Genomic DNA, 14,151 nt, shown 5'->3' with positions numbered 1-14,151 from the left:
GAAGCACTATATGTCACGAGAGAACAGTGTCAGAATCACCGGAATCCATGGAAGCGTTCTAGAGTTATTACCCCATTAAGGGACAGTGGTCAGAATTGTAAAAATTGGCCTGGTCATTAACGTACAAACCACCCTTGGGGGTAAAGGGGTTAATGAGGCCAAACATGAGGAATGATTTCACTAAAAAAATATATACATATATAATTATATATAAAATTATCCCTCGATTAGAACGTTCACTGACAAGAGGATAAAACTAAACTTTATTATTTCCAAATGTAAAACTATACCCATATTTCACCCCCTGAAGGTTAGTCAGAATACTAGCCACATATTGGCAGATCCCAGACTTCAAACTATATACTTTGTTTATAAGTCACTCCAGTGTGAGGAATAGATAGTATGTGAAAATACAGAATATACCGCTCAGGGAAGACATAACTTCCAGAGATCATTTCCATATTCACACTAAATAATGGCACAGATCTCCCAGACATTATGGCTGCACATATCCCTAGTCTTTATAACGATATTGCACTGATTCCCTGACAGACCGCAGCATGGCCATTAGTTACAAGCTGCTAATGATCTTCGGAGCAGGTAAGTTTTCCCTGAGTGGTATATATTGGGCCGTTTGAACACTGAGTTTAGTCTAGGACGATTTGTCTGCACTACTAACTGACAGCTGTTACAATATGAAACTAGAGCAGTCCCTATAGGAGGAAAAACACAATAATTATACAGTGCTTTCACATACTATCTATTCCTGACACTGGAGTGGCTTATAAACTTACAAAGTATATAGTTTGAAGTCTGGGGTCTGCCACTATGTTGTTAGTTTTCTGACTGTTTCGGATAACATGATTTTGGGGTTTTCTTCGTCTAGTCTCACTTGAATATAGGTCAATATTAAATAGTCTCTTGATTAGTCTCCTTTGGTGAGGTCAATGAAACCCGTAGACATGAGAGGCTTGGAGAGCGAATGTGTATACGTCACCTCACCCTATATACTGAAACGTGTGGTATACGTTTCATCTATTAGTCACCTTCTGACTAACCTTCGGGAAGTGAGTTATGGGTATAGTATTACATTTAGAATTAATAAAGTTTAATTTTATCCTTTTGTCATCAAACATGAGGAATGTCCATATGAGAAGAAAGCAAGGGATAGCACTCACCGTTCTAAAATCCAAAACTTTATTTAGTCATTAAAAAAACTGCGGCAGGAGAGCAATGTGTCAGGTACGCACGACGGCCGTTTCGCCCTACTGCACTTCTACGGGTCCTAATAATGAAAGGCAGAGAGTAGGCACCTATATCCACACGCAGGTGAGGTAACTGCCCTCTGACTCACGTCACCAATAGTAAATCCCACAAAAACACACCAACCCAACAGAGTGATATACAACAGTTCAGAATAAAAACAAAACTTTAAAAATATACACATAAAACATCAAGGACACATACTGTACATCCACTTTCAAAGGAACACTGACTTGTCAATTTTCTCATTTAAACCCAACGCACCTGTTGCATTTGTCCGTAATATCCATCTGCCTTTTCAAAAGAAGCCTGCGCAGGTTACCTCCCTGTCTGGGGAGATTCACTCTTTCTATACCTGCAAAATGAAGGGTGTGTGCACTGCTTCCATGACATTCCCTAATGCGGTTAATGAGGCGGGGAACCCATTTTCCTGCTGTAATGGAATTGAAATGTTCCCTAAACCTGACATACAAAGGACGAATAGTGTTACCAATGTAAAAAAAAGCTGCAAGTGCATTACAGAATCTAATATATAAAGCTCAAAGTGTGTACGTATGTGTGTATGTGTGTGTGTATATGTTTGTATGTCCGGGATAGGCATCCGCACCGTTGCAGCTACAGCCACAAAATTTGGCAGTCGCACGTCTGGACCCCGAGAGTGTCCTAGGCTATGTTGTGAGGCGAAATTTTAACCCCGCGCGTTCCAATTCACCAAACAATTTTGCCCCTATCTACATGCTGGGGGAAAAAGTGTGCGCGCGTCAAGCCCCGCCCCTCATTGTGATGTCACAATGCCCCTATTTGCATACTGGGGAAGCAGTGTGTGCGTATCAAGCCCCGCCCCTCATTATGATGTCACAATGGTTGCCATGGCGACGCTGATGTCATCAAAGGTTGCAAGCCCTGCCGCCGCTCATTATGATGTCATAATGGTTGACTATGGAATGGAGGATGTGTGATGAGTATATGGGCACCGGACTATGGGATGGAGGATATGTATGACAGGTATATGGGCACGGGACTATGGGATGGAGGATATGTATATGGGCACGGGACTATGGGATGGAGGATATGTATGATGGGTATATGGGCACGGGACTATGGGATGGCGGATATGTATATGGGCACGGGACTATGGGATGGAGGATGTGTGATGGGTATATGGGCACTGGACTATGGGATGGAGCATATGTTTGACGGGTATATGGGCACGGGACTATGGGATGGCGGATATGTATATGGGCACGGGACTATGGGATGGCGGATATGTATATGGGCACAGGACTATGGGATGGAGGATGTGTGATGGGTATATGGGCACTGGACTATGGGATGGAGGATATGTATGATGGGTATATGGGCACAGGACTATGGGATGGAGGATATGTATGATGGGTATATGGGCATGGGACTATGAGATGAAGGATGTGTGATGGGTATATGGGCACTCGACTATGGGATGGCGAATATGTATGATGGGTATATGGGCACGGGCCTATGGGATCGTGGATATGTATGATGGGTATATGGGCACGGGACTATGGGATGGAGGATAACTATAATTTTCTATAACTAACCACAGTTAGTTACTATGCCCGGGCAGCGCCGGGCTCTTCAGCTAGTATAAAACTACAAATGATGTTTTGCAAGAAATGAAGTCGCGAACATGATGATGGATTGGACCTATTTGCAAAGAATTGCCTGTTAACTTGAAGGAGCAGAAGGTGCAATGCCCACATTTAAAATTACCACCTCTGATAGGTCCCTATCTTTCTCCAAAATGTGCCAATTTTTTTCTGATGACAGATCGTATATATTTGTCCATGGGGCCAAATTGGAAACAAAAGGCAAATCTTTTATTTTTATTTTTACTGGAGCGCGTACTAGTGGATGTGGAGGTTGTACAGTATGTTCTTCATCACGCGATAATGCTGAATCCAGTACAGAACTTGGATAACCTCTATTTTCAAATCTTTTGTAAAGATCCTGAGCCTGTCTTTTAAAGCCCCTCATGTCACTGTTAATCCTTCTTAATCTCAGGAACTTTCCATAAGGTAAATAATTTTTGACACACTGTGGATGAGCACTATTATAGTGCAAAAGGGAGTTGGTAGATGAGGGTTTTCGCAAAACCTCTGTATGAAATACTCCTTCATCAATCCATAATTTGACATCCAAAACCTCCAATGAGGACCCATGAAAATGTGATGTAAATCTCATATTCATGTCATTTGATGAGCCCAGATATTCCACAAACTATGAAAAAGTGGACTTGGTGCCGTCCAACACCATGAAAATATCGTCCAGATAACGAATAAATAATTTTATATGTTTCAAAAATGTATTGCTGATGGAGTAAACGTACCTTTCCTCAAAAATCGATAGAAACAAATTAGCTAGGGTGCAAGCCACCGGTGTCCCCATCGCGGTACCTTCCGTTTGGATATACCAATTGTCCCCAAATTTAAACGTATTATGTATCAAGATAAACATTAAGCCCTCATAAATATAATCCACTGTCCTTATCTGTACTGTTTAAGATCTGTCTAACTGATTCAACCCCAATGTCATGTGGAATCCTAGTGCCCAAGCTCTCTATATTAATGGAAGCTAAGAAGAAATTATCCTGCCACTCAAAATCTTTGAAGATGTTCAGAAAATCTTTGATATTCTTTACGTATGAGGGAATGTCACGTAGCAAGGGGCGAAGTAACCAATCCAGGTACTGGGATAGGGGCTCTGTGAGCGACCCCATCCCAGATAAGACTGGACGGTCCAGTGGCTGTGAAGGGGTTTCTCTTCACCATGGAGATTATTATGTGATCATCCACCACTGTTGTCTTCCGTGGGCTCCCAGGTCTTTTTGCATGGATGAGTTCACCAGTGCTTTCTTTCTTTCTCAGGATGTACCAAACTGTAGATTTTGCCACTCCTAATGTTGTAGCAATTTCTCGGATGGGTTTTTTCTGTTTTTGCAGCTTAAGGATGGCTTGTTTCACCTGCATGGAGAGCTCCTTTGACCACATGTTTCCTTCACAGCAAAAGTTTCCAAATGCAAGCACCACACCTCAAATCAACTCCAGGCCTTTTATCAGCTTAATTGAGAATGACATAACGAAGGGATTGTCCACACCTGTCCATGAAATAGCCTTGGAGTCAATTGTCCAATTACTTTTGGTCCCTTTAAAAACAGGGAGGCACATGTGAAGGAGCTGAAACTCCTAAACCCTTCATCCAATTTTAATGTAGATACCCTCAAATGAAAGCTGAAAGTCTGAACTTCAACTGCAGCTGAATTGTTTTGTTTAAAATTCATTGTGGTAATGTCTAGAACCAAAATTAGAAAAATGTTGTCTCTGTCCAAATATATATGGACCTAATTGTATCTGACCAAGGGTGGTTTGCACGTTAATGACCGGGCCAATTTTTACAATTCTGACCACTGTCCCTTTATGAGGTCATAACTCTGGAACGCTTCCATGGATCCTGGTGATTCTAACACTGTTTTCTCGTGACATATTGTACTTCATGATAGTGGTAAAATTTCATTCATATAACTTGCATTTATTTTTGAAAAAAATGGAAATTTGGTGAAAATTTTGAAAATTTTGCAATTTTCCAACTTTGAATTTTTATGCCCTTAAGTCATAGAAATATGGCACACAAAAAACTTATAACATTTCCCACATGTTTTATTTACATCAGCACAATTTTGGAACAAAATATTTTTTTTTTTTTTTTTTTTAGGAAGTTATAAGGGTTAAAAGTTGACCAGCGATTTCTCATTTTTTTTAGGGACCACATCACATTTGAAGTTACTTTGAGGGGTCTATATGATAGAAAATACCCCAAAATGACACCATTCTAAAAACTGCACCACTTAAGGTGCTCAAAACCACATTCAAGAAGTTTATTAACCCTTCAGGTGCTTCACAGGAATTTTTTGAATGTTTAAAAAAAATGAACATTTAACTTTTCACAAAAAAATTACTTCAGGTCCAGTTTTTTTTATTTTACCAAGGGTAACAGGAGAAATTGGAATGCAAAAGTTATTGTCCAATTTGTCCTGAGAAGGCTGATACCTGATATGTGGGGGGGAACCACTGTTTCGGCGCATGGCAGAGCTTGGAAGGGAACGAGTGCCGTTTGACTTTTTCTTTTTCAGTAAATATATTTATTAGAATTTTAAGCAGTAAGAACAATAAAAGGAAACATTACAATGTCCAGAGCTATACATTACGCCTCTATAAAAGCAGCACGAGTGTAGTCGAACAAGAATTCTGGTACATAAAGGAATACGTGCTTGCCATCTTGAGAATCACCTCCGGACATGAACCTTATATACAGAGTAAATAACCTAAGTAAAAAGCAATTGTAGGTATAGGAGAAAAAAGAAAAAAAGAGAGAAAGAGAAAAGAAGAGGGGGGAAAGGGGGGAGTAAGGAGGGAGAGAGGAGGAAAGGTTAAAGGAGACCCAGCAATGTAAATGCCCACGTATTGAGGCTTATGAATATGTACGCAGCCAAGTCAGGAACCCCGTGCTCTCCTTGAAGGATTGCCAGAGGAACCAGGTGCGTCCCTGTTCACATGCAGCATCACTGTCACCCGCCGCCAGTGACTCCAGGCGATGTAGTCTCTCCATTTCAGTGATCCATTCCTCCGTGGAGGGGACCTCAGTGGACCTCCAATGTCGGAGAATAACCGCTCTGGCAGCCGTTAGGCAAAATCTCAGAATCCCCTTTTTAACAGAAGCAATCGAACTGGGTTATCAGGGACAGTAGGGCCATTTGAGGTGAGGGCTCATGGCGGACCCCAGTCATCAGGCGAAAGCCATCAAAAACTGAGTTCCAGAAGGGTTGCAGGGGACCACCAAATATGAAGCATAGAGCCTGTGGCGGATCCACATCTCCAGCAGGCGTCCGGGGTCTCCGGGTTAATCCTGTGGAGGAGTGTGGGGCACCTATACCAGCGCGTCAGCAATTTATAATTCCTCTCCTGCGCCTGGACATTGTCATCTTATGTGCAAGAGCAAAAATTTTCAAACTATCCGCCTCAGAAAAGGTGATCCCCAGGTCCCTCTCCCAAGCCTCCATAAATCCAAGCTTAGTAGGGGGAAGTGAATTCAAGACCAGGCCATAGAGCACAGAAACCACGTGGGAGGGATCCTCGGTAGGGAGCATCAAGGACTCAAATGGCGTCAGCGCCCCCATCGGCACACTAAGAAAGCTCCGCAATTGCAGAAACTCCAGCCAGGACAGCGGTGTCGCATGACCAGGGCCTCGTAACCCCCGCACATCAGAGAGCCCTGCCAGTTTATCCTTTACCTGACCCAGACCCACTCCGTCAAACCGTGACCAACACAAATACATCGATCTATTCATTGCTGGGGGAAAGGCCGGATTGTCAAAAAGGGGACTCAATCTGCTCAATCGGGATGTCAGGTGTAATTTCACATAGGATCTGTCCCAGAACCTCAGAACAACCTGTCTGAGTGAAGCATAACTCGACACGGGTGGGCGTCCGATCCCCCCCAGCCAAGGCAGCCAGTACAAAGAAGAGGGTGATAAAAACTGTTTATGAGCATCACCGAACCTCCAGTCGACAATCCTAGAGAGCAAGACTGCCTGATAATAACGTTTAAAATCAGGAAGGCCTACCCCTCCTTTAGTCTTGGGTCTCACTAGTACCGAGAACCGAGTCCGCGGTTTCCTAGTCCCCCAAATAAAGCTATTTATAGCCGATTGCAGGCGCCTGAAAAAGCAATCCGGAACCTGCACTGGAGCAGTCTGGAAAAGATAGAGAAATCGGGGCAAGATTTCCATCTTTATCACTCCCACCCGCCCAAACCAAGAGAGCTGAAGTCTGCCATATCGTTTAAGGTCCGAGATAGTTTTCTCCAGGAGCGGGACATAGTTCAGAGCGTATGTTGCGTTAATGTCAGCAGGTATTAAGACTCCTAAATATTTCAAGGCGGCAGTCTTCCACTTAAAAGAAAAGGATGCCTGGAGCTGAGAAACCAGATCATCAGGCTGTCATGATCTCAGTGCGGGTTTGACTCGCACACGTGGGGTTAAATGTCTGGACCCAGTGCTGATGACTGGCATTTCTGGGGTTAAAGGTTGTGATCCCGGTGCAGGCTTACCTGCACACCTGGGGCTATGATTGTGGCCTCTCCCTGGTTCTGGGAGAGGCTTCTTATAGCCTCAGGACGCTCCCATCCCTGTCAGTTATACTTTCCCCCTTGTCATAGTGTGGTGACCCCTGAGTGTGTTTGTGCTGTGTTCTGGTTGCTTGATTATCTGTGTATGACTCGGTCTGTGCTCTGGATATTGTTTTGGATTCTGCTTGGTACCTTCTATGTCCGTTTGGTTTTGACTTCTGCTTGGCCCTGACTATCTGTTCTGTCTCATCCCTGGTACGCTACTGCTATCTCTGTGTATGAACCCCGTTTTGCCTGACTGAGTAATATGTATAGTGACTTTCCATCTCACTAAGCAGGACGCTAAGCCCCGCCCCCTTGCAGTCACATGACCGTAGGTCCCGTGTCTGCTTGGTAAACTTCAGAATCCACAGGTCCTGTGCATTGGTACTTTCTGGCTGTACCTGACCCCGGTACCCCTACAGTGCGGGCGAGTCCCTGCTCAGCGGAGGCTGCACGCCGGCAAGGAGATACTGAGCGCCTCCTTCTTGAGTAGTTGACTTTAAAATTTGAGACCTCCCCGAACCTACGGAACTCTCAGAGGAGTACAGGAAAGGCCACCGTCGGGTTAGTAATATATAGTAGTAAGTCATCCGCATACAGGGATATCTTAAACTCATGTTGGCCAATCCGCAGGCCCTCAATATCAGGTGACTTCCGTAATGCCACTGCTAGATGTTCCATCGCAAGGATATAAAGTAAGGGGGAAAGGGGGCAACCCTGACGGGTCCCGTTCCTTATATCAATGGGCGGGGAGAGGGTGCCATTCACTCTGAGACGGGCCGTAGGTCTATGATACAGAGCAAAAATCCTCTCCAACATGTTAGGACCCACTCCCAATTGCTTCAGGGAAGCACGTAGAAAGGGCCAGCCTAGGCGATCAAACGCCTTCTCAGCGTCAATAGATAATAAGCATGCTGGTACCTTTCCTGTGCGCATATACGAAGTCAGAAGCAACGTCTTCACCGTGTTATCCATAGCCTCCCTATGTGGCACAAAGCCCACCTGATCATTATGGATGGACCCAGAGAGAATAGGGTTCAGTCTACCAGCTAACACTTTTGCGAACACCTTCACATCCACATTAATAAGGGATATGGGCCTATAGCTTGCACATAATAGGGGATCCTTCCCCGGTTTAGGAATTACGGTGATTGTAGCCATCAGCGTTTGGGAGGCAAAGGGACAGCTGGCCGAGATGGAGTAAAACATTTTGGTCATGAAGGGGACCAGGGAATTCGCATACAACTTTGTTATGAATGAGTCACCGTAGGAGGCAAAAACAGAAATGCTAGCTAAGTCCAAAAAACCAGAGAAGTTGGCAGCTATCGGATTGCAGACCCCTGAACCTATCAACACAACTAGCAGTAGCCGTGGGGGGTTCCTACGATGCCCTAGACCCCTCGATCACAGCCGGAGAATTAAATAGGCCTAAAGAAAGAAAGGGGAAATCTAAACTGCCCCAGAGCAGACCCCAAAGCAATAGGCAGCCCCCAACATATAATGATGGTGAAGCAAGATGAAAATACTAACACAGACAGAAAGATAGACTGAGCAAAGAGGGGCCCAAGCTAACTAAATAGAAAAGGACAGGAAGGCTGCTGTCTGCAATCCGTGAAAAACCCTATGAAAATCAGAGCCAACAGACTGACAGTGAAAAAGGCCCTGAAGACGCTAGGCTTTAAAAAAGCTATGTCAGTACTCAAGAATATACTGAAGACAGAGCTACAGGCAAAAGGAGATTCAGCTCACCCCAGCAGGGAATGGCAGAATACTGAAAAGCAAGGAAAAACAAAAAACAAAACAAAAAGCTAACAGGCAAAACAGAAACTTAGCTTTAGAGGAGCAGGAATCAGACTGGTGTCCTAGAAGTCCACAGAGAAATCACCCGCAGGGCAGAAGGGCGTCGGCAGCCTAATATCCAGTCCGTGACTCCACTCAGCCAGTCATCCTCATTAGACTCAGGTGCCTGATAATCAGGCTCATTACCTTCCTTTACCAGAATAGGGAGTTCACCAGACCGCAGTGACGAAGGGGAAAATGAACTCACAACACAACTTATAAAAGGCGGCAGAGAATCGGTCCGGACCAGGGCTTTTGCCATTAGCTAAGGATTTTATTGTGCCTAAAACTTCCTGTTCGGAGAGAGGGCTCTCCAAGGCCTCAGACTCCTCCACCGACATAGGCGGAAGCTCAGTGTCCCAGACGTAGTCGTCCACCCGTGCTTGAAACTCGGGAGGGGACAGATCAGACAACGGGCCGCTTAAATTATAAAGAGTCGTAATATGCTCTCAATGAGTCCACAATTTCCTCAGGAAAATGGACCAGTTCACCCGCAGCAGACATTATGGTAGGAATATAAGTGGTGGGGGCACGGGGGTGCAAAAACCTCGCCAGGGCCCTCCCGGTTTTATCAGAATACTTATACAGAAATTTATGAAAGCGGCCCCTCTGTCGTGCTAACGTCGTGTAACAAGGTACTCAACTCACAGCGTGCCCGAAGGAGATCAGTCAGCACCCCGGCGTCTCTAGTCCGTTTATGATCCAACTCCAAAGCTTGGACACGAGTCAACAAACCCACTATGGTAGTCTCCCTCTCTCTTTTCAGTCAGGCCCCCTGCTGTATAAATACACTCCGTATAAACCCTTTCAAGGCCTCCCATTGATAAGGAGTAGCCGTGGGGTCATGTTTGTGAAAATCTAGAAAGTCTGAGATTGCTGTCCGCACGGCCGCCTGACACGTTAGATCTCCAAGGAGACCAGGGTTTAAGGACTAAGTCCATTTTCTTGGAGTTAGACTCGGCAGCCGCAGGGAGAGCAAAACCGGGGCATGGTCCGACCACAACATCGTGCCGATGTCGGACTTTGGGTTAAAAGACAGGAGCTCGTGGCTGATCAAAAAATAATCCAATTAACTGTAGGAATTATGTACTGTAGAGAAATAGGTATAATCCCAGGCAGTGGGGTGTAATAACTTCCAGACATCCACCAATCTTGAGTCCATCAGGACCCGACGCAGGCTCCCCAGCTGTGAGGGGGACACCGCTGACCTGCCCGAAGAAGAATCCACAGCGCGGTCCAACACCATGTTGAAGTCCCCTCCCATAATCACATAGCCCTCTGCAAAGGCCGAGAGGTCCCGTAAGTACTTTCTGCACTCTCGGACCTGGTCTTGATTGGGAAGATAAATGTTAGCTATGGTAAACAAATCATGGGCAATTTTAAGCTTCAAAAACACATATCGACCGTCAGAATCCATCTTAGAGGCGACTACCTGAGCCTGTAGAGACTTGTGTAGTGCAATGCTGACTCCTTTAGACTTGGAGCCAGAATTACTTCCATGGAACCACTGTGTGTAGTATTTATGGTTAAGCGTAGGGATTCTATCTGATCGGAAATGCGTCTCCTGCAGCAAAAGTACATCTACCCGTTGCTTATGCATACCGTATAAAACCTTCGATCGCTTTTCGGGGACATTAAACCCCCTGACATTAAGTGAGCAGAGCTGCAGGGATGCCATATGAACTATCGGGCCTACGGGTAGTACATTCGGGTCGGAAAGGAGTAGGGGGGTGGAGAGTGGGAAGAGATAGAAACAGAGAAAGAAAAGCAGCAAGGAAAGAGTATTTCACCCGGGAGACAGGGTTCCGGCCAAAAAGAAAAGAAAAAACCAAAAGGCCACTAGGCCTCAGGTATAAAAGACAATATCATAGAAAACTCTGAGAAGTAGTGTCAAAGACACACCCTAGTGGGGATGTGATTGGGCGAAGAGCAAGCAGCCAAACCCCCGCAGCAAGAAAAAAAAAAAAAAGAAATCCAAACTCTACCCTATAGGTCCGTAAACCTGTTAACATAATCATTATTAACGAACATAACAGGACGGGCTACGGACAAGATACATTTGCAAAGATGAACACAGTCGAAACGAGCCCCCGAAGGGGCATCACCAGGAGCTAAATTTAGGGGAGAAAGTAGCGTTAGTCATCCTAGGATAATATTAGTGAAATCATATAGTAATACAACAGTTGAGCACAGCACATGGGGCGCCCATCGGAGCAGGAAAACATGCATGAGCAGTGCAAAATAAACTACGCTGGAAGCTCCGCTCCAGAGTTCCAGATAAAGTCAGGTAGAAATTACATCGCTACTAGACATACGGCTCCAGTCCCCCCGCAATAAACAGACTTAAGCAAAATTACGACCAGACTCCCCATGGGAGCCCGGCAACATATAGGGACAATGCAGGCGGCAAAATAGAGAAAAGAGGCAACAACGAACATAGGGTCTGGGGTGGATGATCAAGTGTTGTCAGCCTGAGTGACGGAGCCATGCCCACGGCGGGAGCCCCGTTTCCTCTTTCTCATAGACCCAGCAGGAGGTCCTCCATTGCGGTGTAGACCCCATAAGTCAGACACAGTTAGGCGAGGCCAGTCACCCAGCGTGACCATGGGTAAGCTCAATGCAGCGGTGAAGTTCTGGAGATCCGACGGGGATCTCAAAATTGTCAATCCCTTGTCAGTGCGTACTTGCAATTGGAATGGGTAGCCCTAGCTGTAGGGGATCCTATTTTCCCGCAACATCTCCAAGAGAGGGCACAGAGCCCTCCGTTTGGCCAGGGTAAAGCGTGAGAGATCAGCCAGGAGAAGAATGTCAGATCCATTAAAGTCTATAGCATCGTGGTCCCTCGCCTTTCGCATGATGTCATCCTTAGTTTGAAAGTAGTGAATCCTGCAAATGACGTCCCTCGGCTTAGATATATCGGGGTTCCTGGGGCCCAGCGAGCGATGGGCTCTATCAATTTCAATGTGTTCAGTGGATGATCTCCCTAAGAGCGAATTGAAAATGCCATGGAGGGCCGAGGAAAGGTCACGTGGGGCCACGGACTCAGGGATCCCACGAAGTCTGATGTTATTCCTCGGGTTCCTGTTCTCAGAGTCCTCCAGCATATCCAGGATCACATCGAAAGACTCCGAGTGTAGGTCCAGAAGCTGTTGCTGACCCTGCAATTGTGCGGAGAGTGACTCCACCCTAGCCTCCAATGCAGAGACGTTGGTAGTGAGGTGGGACACGTCCTTCTTGAGGGACCCCATTTCACCCCTGCACACCACCTCCAGACACTGTATATAGCCCTCCATATCAGCCTTTGTAGGGATGGCACTCAGTTGCGCTCTCAGCTCGGAGGCATTTATAGGGTCGTCAGAGCCCACAGATCTAAAAGGAGCCTGTGCAGGGGGGCCATGAGATGTAGTGGTGAAGGGTACAGTGTCCTGGGACACCAGGCAGGGAGAAGCCCCTCTCTCATGTCTCCCTGGTGGTAGTGGAAGGTCCGCTCCTGTCCCCTGAGTCTGATAAGGATGTAGTACAGGGGGAGACATGTCCTCAGCTGGCTCAGCCTGTGAGATGGTCTGACCGGGGGGTGAGGGGGAGGGTGCAGCCCTCACCTCTCCCATGCTCTGTGCTTGGCTCCCTCCTGTCGGCTTCCGCGGTGAGCGGTCGGTCCCTGGTGTAGCAGTCTTCCGCCCCTCATCCAGTGCTGTCTCTGCTGTGGCCCCACTCCTCTGTGCGCCCGTGGTCCCAGGCGAGGAGCGCCTGTGTGTGCGGCTGCATGGAGGAGGCACCTCCCCCCACCGCCATTGCTGAAGATGCCGCTCTCCTTCTCGCGCTTCCAGGGGCCGACATGCACCTGGTGATTCCGGCGCCCACGGGACCCATCGTGAGCTACCTGGGCGCGGAGCCCGACCTTGCCCTTCATGCCAGCGGGTGAGTGGAGCTAGAAGTAGCTATGTAATTGCTGCGGGGGCCTCTGGCACGCCGGAGCTCAGAAGAGATGTGGCCTCACGGCTCCATGCCCAAGCCACGCCCCTCCCGTTTGACTTTTTCATTGCAAAATTGGCTGGAATTGAGATCGGACACCATGTCACGTTTGGAGAGCCCCTGATGTGCCAAAAAAGTGGAAACCCCCAAAAAAGACACCATTTTGGAAACTAGACCCCCCCAAGGAACTTATCTAGATATGTGGTGAGAACTTTGAACCCCCAAGGACTTCACAAAAGTTTATAACGTACATCCGTAAAATTAAAAAATCATATTTTTTCCACAAAAATGATCTTTTCACCCCCAATTTTTATTTTCCCAAGGGTAACAGGATCCCAAATGTTATTGTGCAATTTGTCCTGATTATGCTTATACCCCATATGTGGGGGTATACCACTAATTGGGAGCATGGCAGAGCTCGGAAGGGAAGCGGCACCATTTGACTTTTTGGCTAGAATTGAGATTGGACACCATGTCACATTTGGAGAGCCCCTGACGTACCAAAACAGTGTAAACCCCCCACAAATGACACCAATTTGGAAACTAGACCCCCCCCAAGGATCTTATCTAGATGTGTGGTGAGAACTTGAACCCCCAAGGGCTTTCACATAAGTTTATAACGTACAGCCGTAAAATTTAAAAAAAAAAAAAAAAAAAATCACATTTTTTCCACAAAAATGATCTTTTCACCCCCAATTTTTATTTTCCCAAGGGTAACAGGACCCCAAAAGTTATTGTGCAATTTGTCCTGAGTACGCTTATACCCCATATGTGGGGGTAAACCATTATTTGGGCGCATGGCAGGGCTCGGAAGGGAAGCAGCGCCATTTGACTTTTTTGGCTGGAATTGAGATCGAACACCATGTTGCATTTGAA

This window comes from Dendrobates tinctorius, unplaced genomic scaffold (assembly GCF_039654945.1).
Source record: "Dendrobates tinctorius isolate UK_male_01 unplaced genomic scaffold, ASM3965494v1 ptg000226l, whole genome shotgun sequence".
Classification (NCBI taxonomy): domain Eukaryota; kingdom Metazoa; phylum Chordata; class Amphibia; order Anura; family Dendrobatidae; genus Dendrobates; species Dendrobates tinctorius.
Note: the sequence above shows the minus strand (reverse complement) of the source record.